Source organism: Anopheles gambiae, chromosome 2 (assembly GCF_943734735.2).
Source record: "Anopheles gambiae chromosome 2, idAnoGambNW_F1_1, whole genome shotgun sequence".
NCBI classification, from domain to species: domain Eukaryota; kingdom Metazoa; phylum Arthropoda; class Insecta; order Diptera; family Culicidae; genus Anopheles; species Anopheles gambiae.
The window spans coordinates 7828274-7846049 of record NC_064601.1 but is presented as its reverse complement, the minus strand read 5'-3'; the positions used below and the strand labels follow the sequence as shown (position 1 = coordinate 7846049).

At 46.4% G+C, this 17776-nt stretch overlaps 1 protein-coding gene across 6 annotated transcripts in view; it reads left to right on the top strand.

The window, feature by feature from the left end:
• The window catches only part of LOC1281499 (hemicentin-1), a 117984-nt gene that overhangs the window by 10429 nt on the left and 89779 nt on the right, over nt 1–17776 (top strand). For 5 of the 6 annotated variants that reach the window (XM_061643756.1, XM_061643755.1, XM_061643754.1 and 2 more), the window contains exon 3: nt 2293–2341. The exons of the other annotated variant lie outside the window; for it this stretch is intronic. The gene's annotated coding sequence lies outside the window, so the exon portion shown is untranslated. The remainder of the gene's footprint in view (nt 1–2292; nt 2342–17776) is intronic. 6 annotated transcript variants of the gene reach the window in all.

The window sequence follows — 17776 nt, the reverse complement described above, 5'->3', positions numbered from 1 at the left end:
GCATATTTTGGCAGTTTAAAGCCTACATGCGTGCGGTTTCGGTATGGCAGTGCGGATGAGTTCCCGGAGGGCACGTTTGGATCCGTTCCGGTCGATTTGCTCGAGATTGGTTTGGATGGTAGCGGTGGCAAAAACCGATGCCTTGGGTAAACTTAGCTGACGCTTTTTGGGTGGATCGGGGGCAGGGGGACCGGGTCTAGCCATGGTCTGTTAACTGAGATGTGCGTGTGCGTGTGTGTATGCGCCTGTGGCTTATTGAGGCGTCTTTCGATGGTTTACCATTAAAGGGAGCCCACACCCGGGAAAACCACAGCCTAGCCATCGCTTGGGAGTGAAATATATCATTCGGTGGGTTTCGCTACGGTTAGAGATCACTGTGCGTGTGTGTCGTTTTTTTTTTCTTCCTTCCTTTAGATTACTGCTCTCCTTTTAATCTTCCCACAGTATTGCGCATTATCTCACTCACTCGTGATGCAGGTTGGGTAAATGAAGCAAAAATGTTGGTTTGATTTTTTGAGCATCTGTTCCCCTTCTTCTCGGTTGCGGTAAACATGCTCCTTCAGGTTGTGGGAATCGTTCACTCAACAATTTCCATCAAGAAATCCCTCGCGAAGCAGAACGGCGGGAACAACGTTGGAAGGGTAAACGGGCCCCAAATGATAACGATGGGGCGATCGGTGAATAAATAATAAAATTTCCAAACCCCCACCGCGTGCGCCAGTTTGCGTGCGTACGCTGGGAAAAAGAGGAAAAATTTATAGCTTCGGGTGTGTTAATAAACATAAACACGATCGCATGCGAATATATAAGCATAAATCGAGTCCCGTTTGTGTAACGTGAGAAGACGCGCCCGTCCCCACCAGCGAGAGCGGTAGCGTTGTGTTTTTAAAGCACGATGCGTCCTTCTGGGGGAGGTTTTTCGGGAAGGTACACAGTTACATGTGTATTGGAAAAAGGGCGAGAGACCCTACGATCGTTTGAGAAGGGAAGAGTGAGGGGGGGGGGGGCGTACGAGGGTGCGGGTGGCGTGTGAGTGATTGAATTGTAAACGATGGTGGGTTCGGTTTGTATTGTGTTGGCTTTTATGTCTGCTGTGAAAGGTAACTGGGAATGGGGAAAAAAGGGCCAGAAATTGAAAGGGGACGAGTAAAAAGCACATTTGAAGCTTGAAGCACACGCATACATGAACGCACGTTCACACAAGCTCAAGCTGAAGCTACCTCTTCACCACTTTCACAACCGAACCGACTCCATTCGAGAGCCACTTGAATTGATAGGTAAAGAACACACATTCAACGGCAGCAAAAAAAAAAGGGAAACATTTGGAAAATGTTTTGTCGTTATCCAGTTCGCTTCAGGGACACCGTGATAGGACAATTTTGATGAACGAACGTTGTGACGGGTGATCCGTTGTGACGGGTGCAAACTCGTGGCTGTTGATGTTTGTCGTTCCGCTCGTCGTGATGTTGTTGTTGTTGTTGTTACCTACGTCATAGGATCGATTTTGATCACGGCAGAAACGCTGCAATGCTTGGATTTGCTACGCATGTAACAGAACCAGCAGCGTTGAGATAACAGTTCAATAACAACCGAAGGATACTTCCGCTGGTGATAGAGTCTGTTTTGGCTTATTGTGGTTAGAACTTTTAATACATGAGCGTATTAATTTTTACCTTTACACATTTTATTTCTTTATTTTTTGCTCCAAAATCCACACCCTACATGTATATGTTACAGATTTGTGATTTGTTGCTGCAAACGATATAAATTCAAATCAACAAGATGCTTGAATTTTATTATTGCCTTAAAACACTAGGCGCCTCCATGGAAAATGTGTGCGTCATAGCGTCTTGTGGGTGCAATCAAGTTGTTTGTACTTCTGCATTCAGTTCAAAGTTGAGGTGAAGACAAGTTGTGCATTAACCATCAAAGGGTAGTAAGCACTTGTGCGGACTGATTTTCTATTCCAGCAGTCGGATCAAATGTACAGACGAGTTATCCGAGCCAATGTAATCTCCAATCGAAAGCCCCCACACATCGAATAGCTAAACAGCAATAAGAACTGTTTACCCTGACATTTAATAGCAGAGCCTGTGCCGATAAATACTCTCCCCTGCACCCATCTTATCCTGTACCCCATTTGCCACGGCATAGGGCTGGGCGGGTATCATTGTCGTGTTATTAGGTGCGTACTTCAAAAGCATCCTATACCATCGGTGCCGGTATACTTGCGTCAGTGATAAAACTTTAAACCATGCAGCCGGAACGCTTCCCCGAACGGGAAACGGGAAGGTTCAGCTCGGTCTCGGTGCTATCGCTACGGTTGAAAACCATCCCAAAGGTAAGCGTTTGTATTTGCATTCCCAGTAATCATTCGAAATGGTTGAGAAACGGCAGCTAGTGAAATACAGAAAGAGAAAGCATGCCCGGGATCTTGCTTTGTATTGAATTTCTGCGCCATCGGATGGTAACCGATGTCGATTGGCGACGAGCTAACTTTAATTAGCGTTACCGACATTAAGGCTTGGGGCGATTCGGTGTGCTCGGGCTTTTCTTCAACTCCTTCAACTAAAGGGTTCTGTCGTGAATTCGCCAAGGCCGGAGAGCGAAGGCTTGCGGTTTTAATTATTAGCTAACACCAGCTACTTGTGCTAATGGAACCGGCCTGATTACGATTATTACACCGCACGGTTCCGAGGGCGGGGTATGGGTACGAGCTTGGAGTTTGGTTTAAGGGCGAGATGTTTGTTGACGCACGTTGTCTAACTGATAGTGATAGATCCGGGGTTTGTGGTTAAACATTATTTGATATCTATTTGTAGGCTTACCAACACGAGTCATCATAAGCGGATGGATTACAAACAATGGTTAATTTGATTGGATTTCAATGAACAAAAAGATGAAGTCAACGATTATTGCTCTCTGTCTCAACAAATGTGATGTAATGCCTTCCGTTTTTCATGTCTTGGCAGCGTTAACAAGCACGCCTCTGGTGGTGGTTTTTGTTTTTACTGTTTGTCATTGCATTGCGATGATCAATTAAGATAACAGAAGGCATTGTGCATGGTGCAACAGATGGTTTGTTTCAATTGAAAACTTCCAGAACAACTGGCGCCGTTTTGTTTGCAACAAGTGATGCGAGACATTTTGTGGTTTTGTTTTGCCATTTTTAAACGTTTTGTGAATTGACGATTACTCCAAGGTCAGTCATTGGTTACGCAAGCTCAATTACAACCAATACAGTTTTCCCAATGTAATTGCGGAGAAACGCTATCCCAACAAACAGGTTCATCACTTGGCAAACCTGGGTGTTTTTGTTTGCACGGTCACAAAAAGGATGGATTCCAAAAATCATCACGAAAAGAGCTTTTGTTTTGCTATTACAAACCAGCGCAGTGGAAAAGCAGTCTTCGATCCGGCAAAAGGTTGAACGTATGCAAAAGGAAAATAGCTGAAAGATCCTTCCACTTCGCCCAAGATGCTCAACGTGCATAACATTTTTTCGTTTTCACATTATGCCGAAGACATTTTCCACATTTCCCTGCCCTCCACCACCATCGCCAACGTCCCACCCATACGTACGACGAGCTTGGAGAAGATAAACTCCGCAGTGAGTTTTTTAAACCTGCAAAATTTCAAGTAAAAAAGTTCGCGTGAACTGGACTGGCAGAGCCAATCTTTTTATTTTCCAGCTCTTGATACTTTCTTTGCCGGTTCGGTTACACCAGCGCTTCAGCTACGCTTCGCTTCTAGTGACTGTGTTGTTCTTCGCTCTACAGCTTTTTGCTTTACTGTTTGGCACAACGCTGCATAAACCATCGTACCAGCATATCGTTCTTTTAATAGCTGGAAATTCATTCCAGTGCAGTGCATCGGGTGGGGCCCGGCCCGGTAGCATTGCTACATAGTTCGCTCCACGTTGAGATGCAAGTGTTCCTCGCTCATTGTTCGTGTGGCTCTATGTATGTGTGTGTGCGACTGTGGGTTTGTGTGGCTTGGTTGTGATGCAAACCATGCCCGGGATATTTTGGTCGGTCATGGCTTCCCATCCGCAATCGGTGGTTGTGGTAACAGTTTCTAGCACGTAAGGACGGCAGTACGGACAGCAGGCAAGCCTCAAATGACAAAAACATGAGCCAAAATCGAGCATCAGAAACTGTTGGGGCTTTTGGTTCGCATAATGTTACCATGAATATGATTTATGATTATTATTGCTTCAACATGAAGCAGAAATCAAGCTTACATAACATGATGTTTGTCTACGGTATAGGAAATTGATTAAACAATGATGTGAATTTTTGAGACTTTTTGGTGAATTCAATTGTTAAATCATAGACTTGATTTTTAAGTTTTCCAACAAAGTATTTAAACACGAATTCACAAGCAAATGTTCCATTGACCAATCAAACTTCCATAAATATTTCATTCCAACGAAACAGGGATACGTTTGATGCTATTTGGCTAAGCCCTTCAACTAAAGCTTAAACCTTTTGTAAATGCTCATCCTAAGCGAAACGTTTGTTGACAAATGTGAAAGCCAACGATGTGTCAGAAAACGCCCAACAAGTTCTTGTTTCTCCAATTCCAATCCACGTCCGTCGATCGATTCCATCCCGCGGACACGATTATCCAACACGTGGTCTATATTAATGGGCATTAGGTGGTGCGATGCTTTCGCTCCTGTCACTGCACCCCTACCCGCGCATATGACCAAGGCAGGCTGTGCTTTCGCAGATCGCTCCCGCGGGCAGGAAATTGAAATTTCGATTAAAAGCGGGATTTCAGTAGAAAATTCAATTAGCACTCTCGGGAGATGTGGTGCGCGCGCCGCAGTGTTTGACGGCGTCGGCGAAAAGTTGGTGTTATGTCGACGCTTTTTCTAATTTCCCTTTCCGACGCTTCTTTGCAAAGTACACTTCATTCCCTTCCCGCCTGTCTCGATGACTTCCATTGGATGAGTGTGTGTATGTGTGTGTTCTTATCAAATGAGAATTCTTTCCCATTCACACATTTTTCCCACGGTGGGCAGGAAGCCTTATGCTGACGCATCGAGCTCACCGTGCGCTGACGGCTGCAGAGCAAGTTCAAGCGCTAAAGTTCACGGCACAAACACATGTCCAAACACACACACACACGCTTCCCTTCTGCACGATGATGGGTGAAAGGTATAAATTGCACGAGATGAGCCAGCAACGGCCCGAGCCCCAACCAACGAGCGCGTCACAGTTGATGCCATCTTCATGGCAGGCGGAAATTTGCAAACGCCATCACTCGTTCGCTGGTTCGCGCACGATAAAACAAGTGTATTGATGCAGCGGACCAGCGACGGCCGTGGGAGTCGCTATAATCGCTTTTTTATATGCTCCGTCCTATGCAGGCGAACGAAACCCAGCCGAACAACCGGGCACCAGGCTTCACCGCATCCGAGACAGAGCGGGAAGTTGACATCCCGTCAAAACCCCGGGACACGAATTTGCACGGCGCCAGTTGGGAAGGTTGGATAGAAGTTTAACTCATCGGGCAAACATATGTTCGGGAGGGGGCCGCACGGGACGGGAAGGAGGGTCCGCACGAACAGGCGGGCACGTACGTGCGAACTACGAGCATGCCGACGATGACGACGATGATGAACAGACGCAAAGCGGAGCAGAGTCACGGTCAATGTGGCGTATCCGGTTATGGAACCATTCGTGTGCGGTTAATTTGAAAAGTAGTTTTGCAAGTTTGCGTCGTTGGCTCGGGTACAGGAACATGATACGGGCATAACTGGTAATGAACATGATCGAGGTGCCGTTAAGCAGAAGCGGGGCGAACGGTGATCGGTAATGGCAAAAATAAACATTCAATTTGGGCAACATTTGTTCCGCCGACTGTCAACGTATCGTGATGCTGCGGTGTTTTGGAAAGCTATACATTCATTGCAATGTGTTAGAGCTCGCAACACTAACCAACACCGCAAGCAGACTAGTGATACAAGTGAAGCGTTTCGATTGATGTTCGACCTGCCATCAAATGGCACACACACACGATGCTTTCTTTCCAGGGAAATTCGATACTGTTAAAACACAAAAAGGTTTCGCATGTGAAATTTGAAACACATGGCGACAGTTGGTTCGAGATTGTGCTTTTTTCGAGGCTGCGTGTAATCGTTAAACCAAGCCAACCCTACATTCCAGCGAGAACGACCAAAAGCAACAGAGACAGGTGAAGGTTTGATAAGACAAACAGATAAAAAAAACCTTTCTGTTAGCTTTGTGCAATGAAGTTTTGAATCTTGGTTGGGCCTTACTCCTGCGGTATGTCATTCCATGTTGACCTAAGACAATGCGATAGCGAACGGAGGCAACGGCAATGTATGGGGTTTTTTTCTGCGAAACTGTAGGCCTCGATTCTAAATTATGATTGGTCAATATGATGCCTTCGTGCTGATATTGGAAGATTCCAACAAGTTACAAAAACTACAATGTACAGCATATGGTTTCTCTTCTTCATCTCCTCCTTGTGCAATCAATTACTCGCTAGCTTGTATGACTTTTAGAATGCTTCAAAAGCCTTTGTTCTTTCGGTTAACTGTTCGCTGCAAATAGCGATGTCCATAACGTATCAAATGGCATAATGTGTTTCAAACAGAACGATGAAGGATTTTTCAACTCACCTATCGTGGTTTTTTGTTAACCAAAGGCAACGTCAAAACCAACACCATCATGGCGAATCGTTCATATAGAACAGGACTAGTTGGGTATCTCGTTGACACAGTAACGGCTCATCGATTGAAAACGAACTTCCACATCGTTGTTTTAGTATGAATGTTTGCTCACATCGCTTCAGATTGAGCAGGCACTCCTGGCCAACTAAAACACCACAACAACAACAACAACAACAAAAACTACAGAAAATCAAAATAATAAACATAATATTTTCCGATTCTGTTTTTGAGCGGCGCATGGCGGCAATAAGCAAACACAATCGACTGACTGATGAATACGGTCCCGGCACGTTACACATTCGCTTCATTACCGTGCATGATTGTTCGGCTGTGCGAACAGCAGCAGCAGCAGCAGCAGCAGCAACACCATCCACTGGATGAAAGCTCATTATTAAGCACATTTCGGCACACGGCACGGGTTGGCGGGTGAAATAAAAAAAACGAACAAAAACAACGAGAGTGTGTGTGTATGACTGGCAGTAGCTTAAGGGAGAGCAAAGCACGGCACAAAAACACCGACAAAGGTAGGGGTATGAAAATGTAATTTATTTCCCATCGCCATTAGAAACTCGATTTCGCTCGGGCTTTATTGACCAGGTCCAGGGTAGGGACGAAAATTTGCACAAAAAAGAAAATTTGCGCTTCGTTGCTCTACTCACATCGCCAATGTAACCGTGTGCCGTTGAACGGCTAATTGGAATAAACTATAGCGAACTGGTTGTTTGCACCTTGCAGTGAAATTATTTTTCCATCACCTTCCATATCAAAGCACAAGACAAGCAAATTTAATTTTCGTTTTTACCCAACCCAAAAAATAATAATAATAATAAAAATCCAATAAGCTGCTCCATCTCCATCTTTGAGTGGAAATTGTTGTTAAAAAGTAGCCATTTTTATTCAATGGTGCAATGGCGGCGCACGGAACAGTGATGACCTTGCTGTCGCAATTTTTCACACGATCGAAATAGAACGGCACGAATTTTCCACTCCATAGATACCTGTCACAATGCATTCACGTTTCACCGCTCGACCTTCGTTCCGGGAAGGGTACGACGCTCGGCGGCACCAGTTTTGCCCGGAAGCGCCCGTGATCTCTTGCTCGTGGAAATTGCCCCGCAAACGCGCACACCGGCCGTACAAGTCAAACCGTTTAGCGGTCCTTTCGGTGGATGAGTAGTGGCAGCCTTTTTTTTTGTTGTTTTTTCAACACCTTTTGCTAAATGATGTTCGAGGAAGGAGCGCGCCCAACATTGTTGTGGCAGGTGGCTGCGTATTTGTTTTGCGAGAAAGAGAGAGAGAGAGAGAGAGAGAGAGAGAGAAAGAGAGAGAGAGAGAGAGAGAGAGAGAGAGAGAAAGAGATGGAATGAGTGGTAAAAAGGGACAAGAGTATCTATTTTCGCGCTCAACTATTTGTTCGTGAAAATGGTTGGAAATATGATATTGGTAATGAGACAGGGTCGGTGGATATTAACGCAAAATAGTACCCGAATTGGGATTGGGAGGGCGATTTGGGTTTTCGATTTCCACACAGACACACATAAGCCAGCTCACATCCAAAAGCGGGCGGGTGGGGTGGTACGTGTCTAGCATTGCATAGTTCAGCCATATCCCGTCCTAGGCCATCGAACCGATAACAATAATTTGCACTCCGCACCGTGAAAGCGTCAGAATAAATACGTTGGCAGGATAATTTTGTTGCGCTTAGCACAAACGGGAGGGGATGTGCTTGATTATGACTATTATTTTTATACACTCCAATCATGAAAGGCTACACACACACATACGCAAGCTGTATTATTATGCCCTTTATTGCCCTCGCCCTAACCCCGAACAAAGTATAGCTTTTATTTACCGCACCAAGCAGAAAGAGCACCAGCTGGTGGAAAGGGGTGTAGCAAAAAATATAGGCCACAGACCGGTCTGCCGTTGCCGACCTCTTCCTCTCCGCAAGTGTGTTTAGACCCGAATGGCCCTAATCGATGAACCTTTGCGGCGGGGAAGGTAAACTACGGGCAAACAATAGACGCAAGCGCGGAGGCTTATTTGATTATAATTATGGCAGTGCAAATAAAGATTGATTGAATGATTAATTGTGTTTGTATAGCGCCCTGTTTGCTGCATTTGCCCACTCAGGCGCGTTGCCCAGTGAACTCGCCGGCCCGCGTGCGGAGGAAAGAATTGACTTCCTTCCGCGCTGTCCACCACGCGCCCCAAAAACCCGGATCAGCTTTCATTTTCAGGCTTCGGACAGAACAGCCTTTTACGCTAATTCCTGGTGCTTCGGTGCTCCGTGCAACCGGAGACGGCGAACTTTAAGCTTTTGCTCGTCCGGCGCGACCCTTGTCGCAAGCAGGTTCGATGAGGTGCAGATCAAACATTGTCTCCCATGCCAGCGCAGTGTAGTGTGTTTCGTTTCTTCTTTTGCCCGCCGGTCGAAAAGTATTAGCCACACCTCAGTGAGCAAGTGGAACGGTGGAAGGCCATTTGATGCTTGCAAAGTGTCTTGAATCATTAGCTTAATTGGTGGTAATTATTTGGGCCGACAACGGTCCGGACTGGTCGGTTCTCGTTCAATTAAGCGAAACAACCATTCCAGACCGGCTGTTGCTGACGGTGGCAAAATTGGTGCAAAATAAGAGTCGTTTGAGAGCGACTGGAATTATGTACATTCAGCAGCAACACCACACATAGAAACAGTCTTTTTTGTATGTGTCTAAGTGGGTATAACCAGTGCACTAAAATATTTGCTCCCAATAATCGAACTTGGCTCGAGAGAAAAGAGGTGAATCTATAAATAGTGTTACACTTTCCCTTTTGCACGTGAAAACAGAATTAAAAAAAAAAACCAACGCTGGTGAAGGCAATACACACTTGAAATATGTTGTCACTCAAGGTGTGGCCAACAGCTTCATTTTCGTCGTGGGCATCCACATCGAACGGGCATTTGGACGCGAGACTGCTATAAATAGCGGTTTTTCGTGCGCCAACGGTTGTGATCGCTTCCATACGCCGCAACTTTCACGCAGGGACGTGGCCGTTTTGGTAAACATTATTTCATGACGCCACACATTTCCACGACCGCAAAGATTAGCATATTGGAGTTTTATTTTCTCTTCCATTTAGATTGTTGGATTTTTTTTTGTTGGTTTTTTTTGTGCTAATGGAAGATGCTGATAAATGAAATAGTAAAATACTTATGAATTGCACAAACATCACATTAGGAGAGCATAAACAAATAGCTGCTTGTGAGCGTGTTTGCATCGTTTTCCACGAACGCTCGACAATTTGGTGCATTCCGAAAAGGAACAATCGTATCGCATAAACACGCCAACAGCAACAGCAACGACAAAAAAAAACACCCAGCATAAATGGAAAGGACATTTTAATCTATTTAGAAGTTTCTTTTCACAACACTTCCACGGTCTCCACCTTCAATGCTGCTTCCCTGTAGGCGTGTGTTTGCTTTCCTTTTCTTTTGTTTATTAAATTTGGCCTAAAATAATCAAATTTTGAATCCGTTTTCCACAGGCGCCCATGTCGCCCAATTTTGAGCATCGTCCCCCCGGCACGTCCGTTTTCCAGCTGCAGAAGGGTTTTTTCCTTGCCCGATGGTGTTGCCGAAAACTCGCACGGAGCTCGACGGTTCGGCCGAGCGGCATCATTTGGCCAGTTGACAAACAATGGCGGATAACACAACGGAACGATCATTTTACGTTTTCCGATGTGAGCGGGATTTAATTTGAATCCCTTGCGGTATCAAAAGCCGTTCTCAGCCCAACTCTCTGTTCTCATAGTTTGTGTGTGTGTGTGTGTGTGTGTGTGTGTGGGGGGGGGGGGGGGCGATTCTGTGGTTGTTGCATCGTTTCGTGATTTCTTTCGAACGGACGCTGCCACGCTGACCGTCCTGCAAGCCCACCCAGAGATTTGGCAGAGCAAATGTATCCATGCGGAAAGTGACGGCAGGGAAATGCTCCACCAAAGCAAACCCAACCGCCAGGATATTGGGTCTCACCCACCGGTGGGAGTGAAAAACGTCGGCATCACTTTCTGCTTGGCGCTGCTGTCGGTGACGGGCTTCCAACCCCCTTTGCCGTCCCGTCCCGTACCGTGGATGGTCGATGCTAAACATCCGGTGAACAGAACAATCAAAGCGAAAGAAAAGCTCCTTCAGCTTCTTGGTACACATTGTTTGATATCCCGGTCCCGTTTCGCACAACAGAGCGTACGTGCAGAGCGGTACATATTTTGTGGCACATTTTGCCCACACTACAAAGGGATGCCGTAGCTGCATCGCCGGCGCAGTGGCAGGGACGGCCATGTTTTTTGTCGGGGTGCTGGTTGACCACAGCCCTTTTGCTTGATGCTCTGCCCGGCTGGGATCGGTGTGGAAAAGCTGTCCGGTTTTAAAATTCATCCTTCGTCCGAAAATGAGGGTACGGATGCCCTCTTACCGGACGGCTTACCTTGGCTACGAGCGAATGCATCGCCTCCGAGATGTAAAGACGTGTCCAAGGTTTTAACGCCCAGCCAAAGCCATAAAGCTGTTTTGGCAAAGAAAAACTTTGCCCGTGAGCACGAGCGAGATTGACAATCGGGGGTTGGGTTTTTTTTTTTTAATTTTATTTTTCGATGATTTCAAAAGTTGAGCAACACCCATTTTCTGTGATGACGTTGCTGCTGTGAAAACGAATGTTTACATTGGTTGTAAAATGCATTTTGGGCGTTGAGAATGGGAAAACGAAATAAAAATGCCTTTATTTAAAAAAAAAAACACAGTGTGAAACTAGCTAAAGGTACAAGATTATATATTTCATTTTAGTGTTGTGAAAAGGACTTCAGAATGAGCTCAACCAGAGAGATTTAACTCACAATAATGTGATTGTAACCTCAGTTTTTATCAAATACATTTATACAAGTAGTACTCTACTCTCCCTGATCTAACAGATACAAATCTAGAATCTTCAAACATTCCTTGTATTTGCACAAAATCAGCTTCCTATTCATAAAACAGCAATGAGTCTAATAATGAAGTGCTGTTTTCTCCACCGGATTGCCTTGCTTGGCGTCAAGTATTTTCTGTGAATTATTTACTTCATTTTGTTGCTGTTGTTGTGCTCATTTTGCACTCAGCATACAACTGAATTGCCATACCGAAAGCATTTTCCTGCTATCCATTCGAGTTATTTCGCTCGCCAGTGGTTTTTTTTTTTAAATCCTTCCCTTGCTACCAAAATGCCCTCGACGCGAAAATGTGCTTGCCCTTCGATGGGAAGTTTTTAATTTATAAGCGAATGACGGTTTCGACCATTCGGAACTATCTGTGTGCTACTCGGGTTTTATTTTTGTGAGCGCACCGGACCGGGACGTGCACGAGACACATTAATGGAAAAATAGCGATGCTCCAGTGCGGCGAAACTAAGGCACGGCGGGTAGCAAAGTGCAAACAGCGCCGGCTACAGCAGCAAATAAACTGTGGCCTAGCGTGGATTCCAAGGAAAACGTAAACGCAACTGTACAGGAAAGTGAAGCTCAGCAACAAAAATAAAAGCACACAAAAACCGCACACATAACCTTCCAATGATTTCCGCACCACAAACGCCAAGCATAGTTCGACTTCGGAAGTGGCAGTTGGCAATGAGATGACTTAGTTCGGGACAGATAGAGAGAATTCGGGTTTGCGAGTTTTTCTCCTGCATTTTCTTGTCCGTGTCATTTTCTTTCTTTTTTTTTTGTTGCGAGCATGGTCAATCCAGCACGCCAGGAATGTGTAGCTGTGGGGTTTTATTTGTGAGTCATTTTTTAGGCAAAAAATTTTCTTTCGTCGCAACACGGTTTGGAAAAGCAATGAAGCGCATTTTGTTTTCGCCAGCTCGGCTTCGGTTGCCCGGGATCGTGTGTAATTCCGGTCCGGCATCACGGGGGCAGACAGTAGTCGCCGGGCATGGGTGTGATGTATTTCACAGCGACGGCAAAAGTCGCCTTGAGGCATCATGTTTGGAAAAAAACATGCTACAGAAGCAAATTGGTGGAGAGTGAAGCAAAAAAAAAAACCCGAACGATATAATAATACAAGAACTACGCGTGCCGCCCTAACCTCCGTTCCATTTTTGGGAGGGTTTGGGGCTACTGAGGGCTGCTAAAAATAAGCACCACTCATTTTCGACTCACTGGCCTCCCATCCCTGCATGGGTGGATGGGAATGCATAGGGTGCGCTAGAATTTCGGACAAAACCCGGTACTGTGGGCCGTTATTTTTATGCGGCGGTGGAAAATTCGACGTTTCTGAACGACGCCCTTTTAAAACGTTCGCCATTGAACGCCCGGCAGAAGAAACTGTTGGAGTTTGATTGCGACAGCAGACTAGAAATAGTGTAGCCGTCCCGTCCGGTCGCCCCATACTGCCAGCCAGCGCACAAAACGCACAAAATATTTGCTACCGAGATCAGCACCGGTCCCTACCGCTCTCGCTAATACTATGCACGGTACGGGGGCATATGGGACGGTGTGGGTGCTGTAGAAAAATGGATGGACGCACCCACTATGGACGAAACAATTTATTGGCTTTTTCTTTTCATAACGTAAAAAGTAAAGCAACGCCGATCCCGAGTGGTAGAGCGAAACTGGGCCCCGTTTATGACGGTCGTCAGTTTGAGGAGATCACATTACACGCACTACGGGAAGAGGGAAGGGAAGCAGGGCCTCGTTCGGTCCGGTCCCGGTCCGGAAAACCCGGTGATGTCTCATTTAGTGTGTCATTTTATGAAGACAGTAGCGTGCATGGTCTGGCATGGCGTCCGCAAAATGTTTACATTTGGTTCGTTTAAGATTGAATTGAATGCTTTCATCTTTTATAGGAGGTCCTTTTCTCTAACCACACAAAAAAGGCACTGTGCGAGTGGGGAGGGCCATAATTCCTACATTTATGGGTGATTTTGGTTCGGGCAAAGGATTTTGATAGGAAATTTCGTCATCGTTTCTATGAAGATAACGCAGGAACAATCGTAAAATAGTGGAGTTGGTGGTGCACTGTACATTTTGTAACCAAAACGTTACCTCGTTACCTTGCAGAGCATTTTTAAAAAAACACTAGTTCATTTGGCTAGGTAGCAAGGCTACGGAACTAAATTTCAAATATCTTTTTTACTCTAAAGAGTACGCCGAAATAAATGATCTCAGAACCCAATTAAAATGAGATACTTATACGACCCTTTAAGAGACCTGAAACCAAAACCAAACCCATACTTGTTCTGACATCAATACACAATCTTATCTGGTTCAAGAACTGCACATGACCTAGGGTTGGTATCATTGAATCCGATCGTAGCGAGAACATTCGGCGCTCACAAGAGAAATTTTAGGGATGGCAACACATTTCTTGTGCCCGGTCCTACAATGTCGTGGCAAATAACTATATTAACCATCTAGTACGTCAGAAAAATGAGTTGAGGGACGAACGAATTCAATGGTACCAGCCCTAATGCAGGCCCTGAATCTGATACTGAACCTATGCCGATCCAGAAGCCAATACTGATGTTGGTATTATTGGTATTGGTTGCTGAACCGGTATAACCAATACTGGTCATTCAAGAACTGTTTTTTAACCTACACCGATCCTGGAACCTATCATGAACCCATACAGGTACCGGAACTGATACTGAATCCATAACGGTCCTGGAACTGACCATATGAGTTCCTACCCCGGAACCTATCATGTGCCCATATCTGTTCCAGAACCGATCATGAACCCATACTGATCCAAAAATAGCTTGCGATTCCATTTATTTTGTAGAACAGTAGCTGGAGCTGTTCCGGTAATGGATTCGGAACGATACTTGAATACTTGCGTTACACATTTTAAATTTCAGTAAAAAGCCTAGATTAACAGTAGTAAGCAAACAGATGTAACATTGTTTTAAATTTCATGAACATTCATATATAACGTTCACAGTGCTGCGCAGAAGGCATCCACAGTCGTAGTTGACAAAACACATTACGAATTTACGTGATACAGACGCAGTATCAACACTCAATTACCTTCCCATTCTTGATGTGGAAGCGCGTACAGGAGCCTTTTTGTGTGTGTGTTTCTCTGGAACCGGCTCATCCCACACCCGTCTAATGGAATATGCACCATTATGCTTGCCCATTACCGCTGCATAGAATCGGGAGGGAAATGTAATTACCGTACCCCGGGCACGGGCAGTCGCGAACGATCGTTGAGCTATTTTGTTCCACACATTTCCTTTCCTCCCTCCCCCACCAATTCCAACTTGCCAAACGGCTCTATCGCACCGTTGCACAGGTCGTGGCGCATTTGTGTGACGACCGTGCGGAGCCGCGATAGTAACCCCAACAAGACACACAAGTATATCCGGTTATCTAAATTTTATCCTTTTTCGCTCATTCGCCCCACACCGCCGCTGCGGATCGCTGAGATTCATAGACTTCCGCAACCGCCTGGCTGAATGACAACTTGTGTGTGTGTGTGTGTGTGTGTGTGTGTGTGTGTGTGTGTGTGTGTGTGTGTGTGTGTGTGTGTGAGTGTGCCGACGTTCCGCTTACTGGTTACGCCATGTGGAAATCTCGCTTACTTGCGCTTTTGAAATATCCACGGCGGGGTTGAGGTAGGGCAGCTCCGGCGCATCGTCCTCGCCGTCGGGCACCGGCACGACCGGGTGAATTTATTCGTCTCCTGTTTCTAATAATTCCTCATTTTCATATGGTTGTGTACCGTTTGGGTAGCACCGCTTCGGCTTCCGCATTCGACGGACGCGTATCCCGGGCAGGTTTTGGTGGAACGGAATGAACCAGCCAACCCACAACTTGTGCGCAAAAAGGGTCCACCCCGATGTTTGCCGGGCGAGTACGAAAGTGTACACGAGCGAAAGCGCGATCCCTAACTCGGCTCTGCCTGTCCTCGCCGGTGGCAGAAATGCCAGTTTTGGAATAATTTCCGCAGCATTCATTTCCTTCCTGTTTTCATAACCGTCGCTATGTCCCGGAGTTCCCAGTCGCCCGGTTGCCGGAATCAACCTTGTCCTGTCCGCCCTTGCTCTCTCTCCCTTCGTCGCTATCCCGGTGCAGCAGCTGGCCAGCGTGGTGACGCGTTGGCGTTTCCGTAATATTTCTCCCCTACTTTTTCCCAGCCCTTCTTTTCCACATCCTTGTTCGTTGCCCTTCCGCTCATAGGTTTGCGCTGTTTTGACGGAGGAACGTTTTGCTCTCTTTCTCTCTCGCTGTCTACATAAATGTTAGATTAGTACATGGACGATGGTTCGGATGGTTCGGAGAAACATTACGTAACGCTCACCATCATTCAGCCACTTCGCTCCGTTCCCGTTCCAGCGCGCCGCCATCAGTGCCAAACGGTAAGAAGTCACATTATTGCCAAGCGAATGGAATGTGGCGACCATTGCCAACGCGCACTCGGATGGCACTCGGAACGGCGGCCGTACATGGGCAGAGAGACCGGGCGGGGCTTAGAGCACGACGCAAGGATGAAGGACCCAAACCCCGAACGATGGGAGCGACCGTCGGACACGGACGCCGGGCGCCAAAGGAAATGAGATGGAAATAACCAATTATTCTGTCTTGTTGAACGCGCGCTGTCCCTTGCGCTGTCCGTAAACTGGCTGGCTGGACGGGATGCTGTGGCATTTTTGCGTGCGTTTTTATGTGTCCGTGTGTGCGTGTGCCATTGTTGTTGGGTGTGGTAATATGTTTCTTAGCCTACCTCGTTCGTCGTTTTTATTCTGCCACCAGGCGCTGGAGCGAATGGGGTTTGCCGGTTTGCCTTAACAAGTACCGACGGTGTGGCTAACTCGAAACGGCACAACGGCGTTCGTCATGCCATGGGGGCGGTTTGGTCCAACCAAAACGCGGCGAGCTGCAAACCGTTGGTTGGGGCGAGGCTTGCGAGTACATTTTTATTAATTGTAACATTCGGTAGCACTCTGGCCCGCCGGGCTAGCACTCACTTGGTCGCAAACTATTTCGTCAGTCACTTACAGCAGCTCATTATTCTCTGCCATATCTTAATCGGGTCGGGTACACGGTTGACGACGGGCTCGGTTCGGATGCTCGGAGTGAATTTTTGATGATATCATTCCTGACCATTCAGATCATGGTATGTGGTTGTGTGTGTGTGTGTAACATTCTAACACTTTCCACACGAGCAGCAAAAGTGTGAAGTGGACGCAACTGACCATTCACGGCGCAACCTTGGACAACGGGCACTTGGTGCTGAACGTACAGAAGCACACGGCATGCTCGTTTTCCATGTAATGAACGTGCGAATAGAGAGCTGGAGAGTGGGAGTGTGTGTGTGTGTGTGCCCTGTCATGATGAATTGCTGGGAATCTTTCACACGCCTGCCAGCCTTCTTTTTCTTCTTCCCCGTTGGCGAGCCTAACGCCATTCATTCTTCGCTCGCTCCTTAGCTCGAGCCGACACACAATTGGGTGCGTCACGTTGAGGACCCGCCCGATCTGGGACCTGGAAGTGCCGTAGGCAATGGAAAGTTGACTTGCACGATTTGTTGCATTGTTTTAATGGGCATTCCGGTCGGTTCCGGGAAAAAACGGCTTCCATCATGCTTTTGTACCAGCGCCATCCTTTTTAGCGCCATTCTCCGGCAGTCGATGCGAAGTGACTCAGCAGCCGGCCCGGGGAAAACGTAAAAGTGTCAATCGAAGTGTCAATTAGTGTGTAGAAAAAGCGACAAAAAAAAATGGGAAACGAGATTGATGAGATGAGGCGATCGGCACAGGTTCAAGTGTCTCCTTTTGGAGTTTAAGTCATAAAACAGCGTATGCCGGGTAGGGCGGAATGACTTGAACGAATTGGAAATGCATCAATGGGGACAGCTAGGCTTTGTTCAGTCGTTGAATGAGTTGACTTTTTGGATGTTTTTTAGAGCGCTGGAACACAAGCTATCGTGTAGATATTTTAAGAAAATAGCAGGAACACTTTCGTTCGATTGACTGACGTGCTGCAAAGGCTCCAGGTGGGAGAGTGTGATTAAGATTATCTAATAATCTAACACGCTTTCCACCGACGGGTGCAAATCTT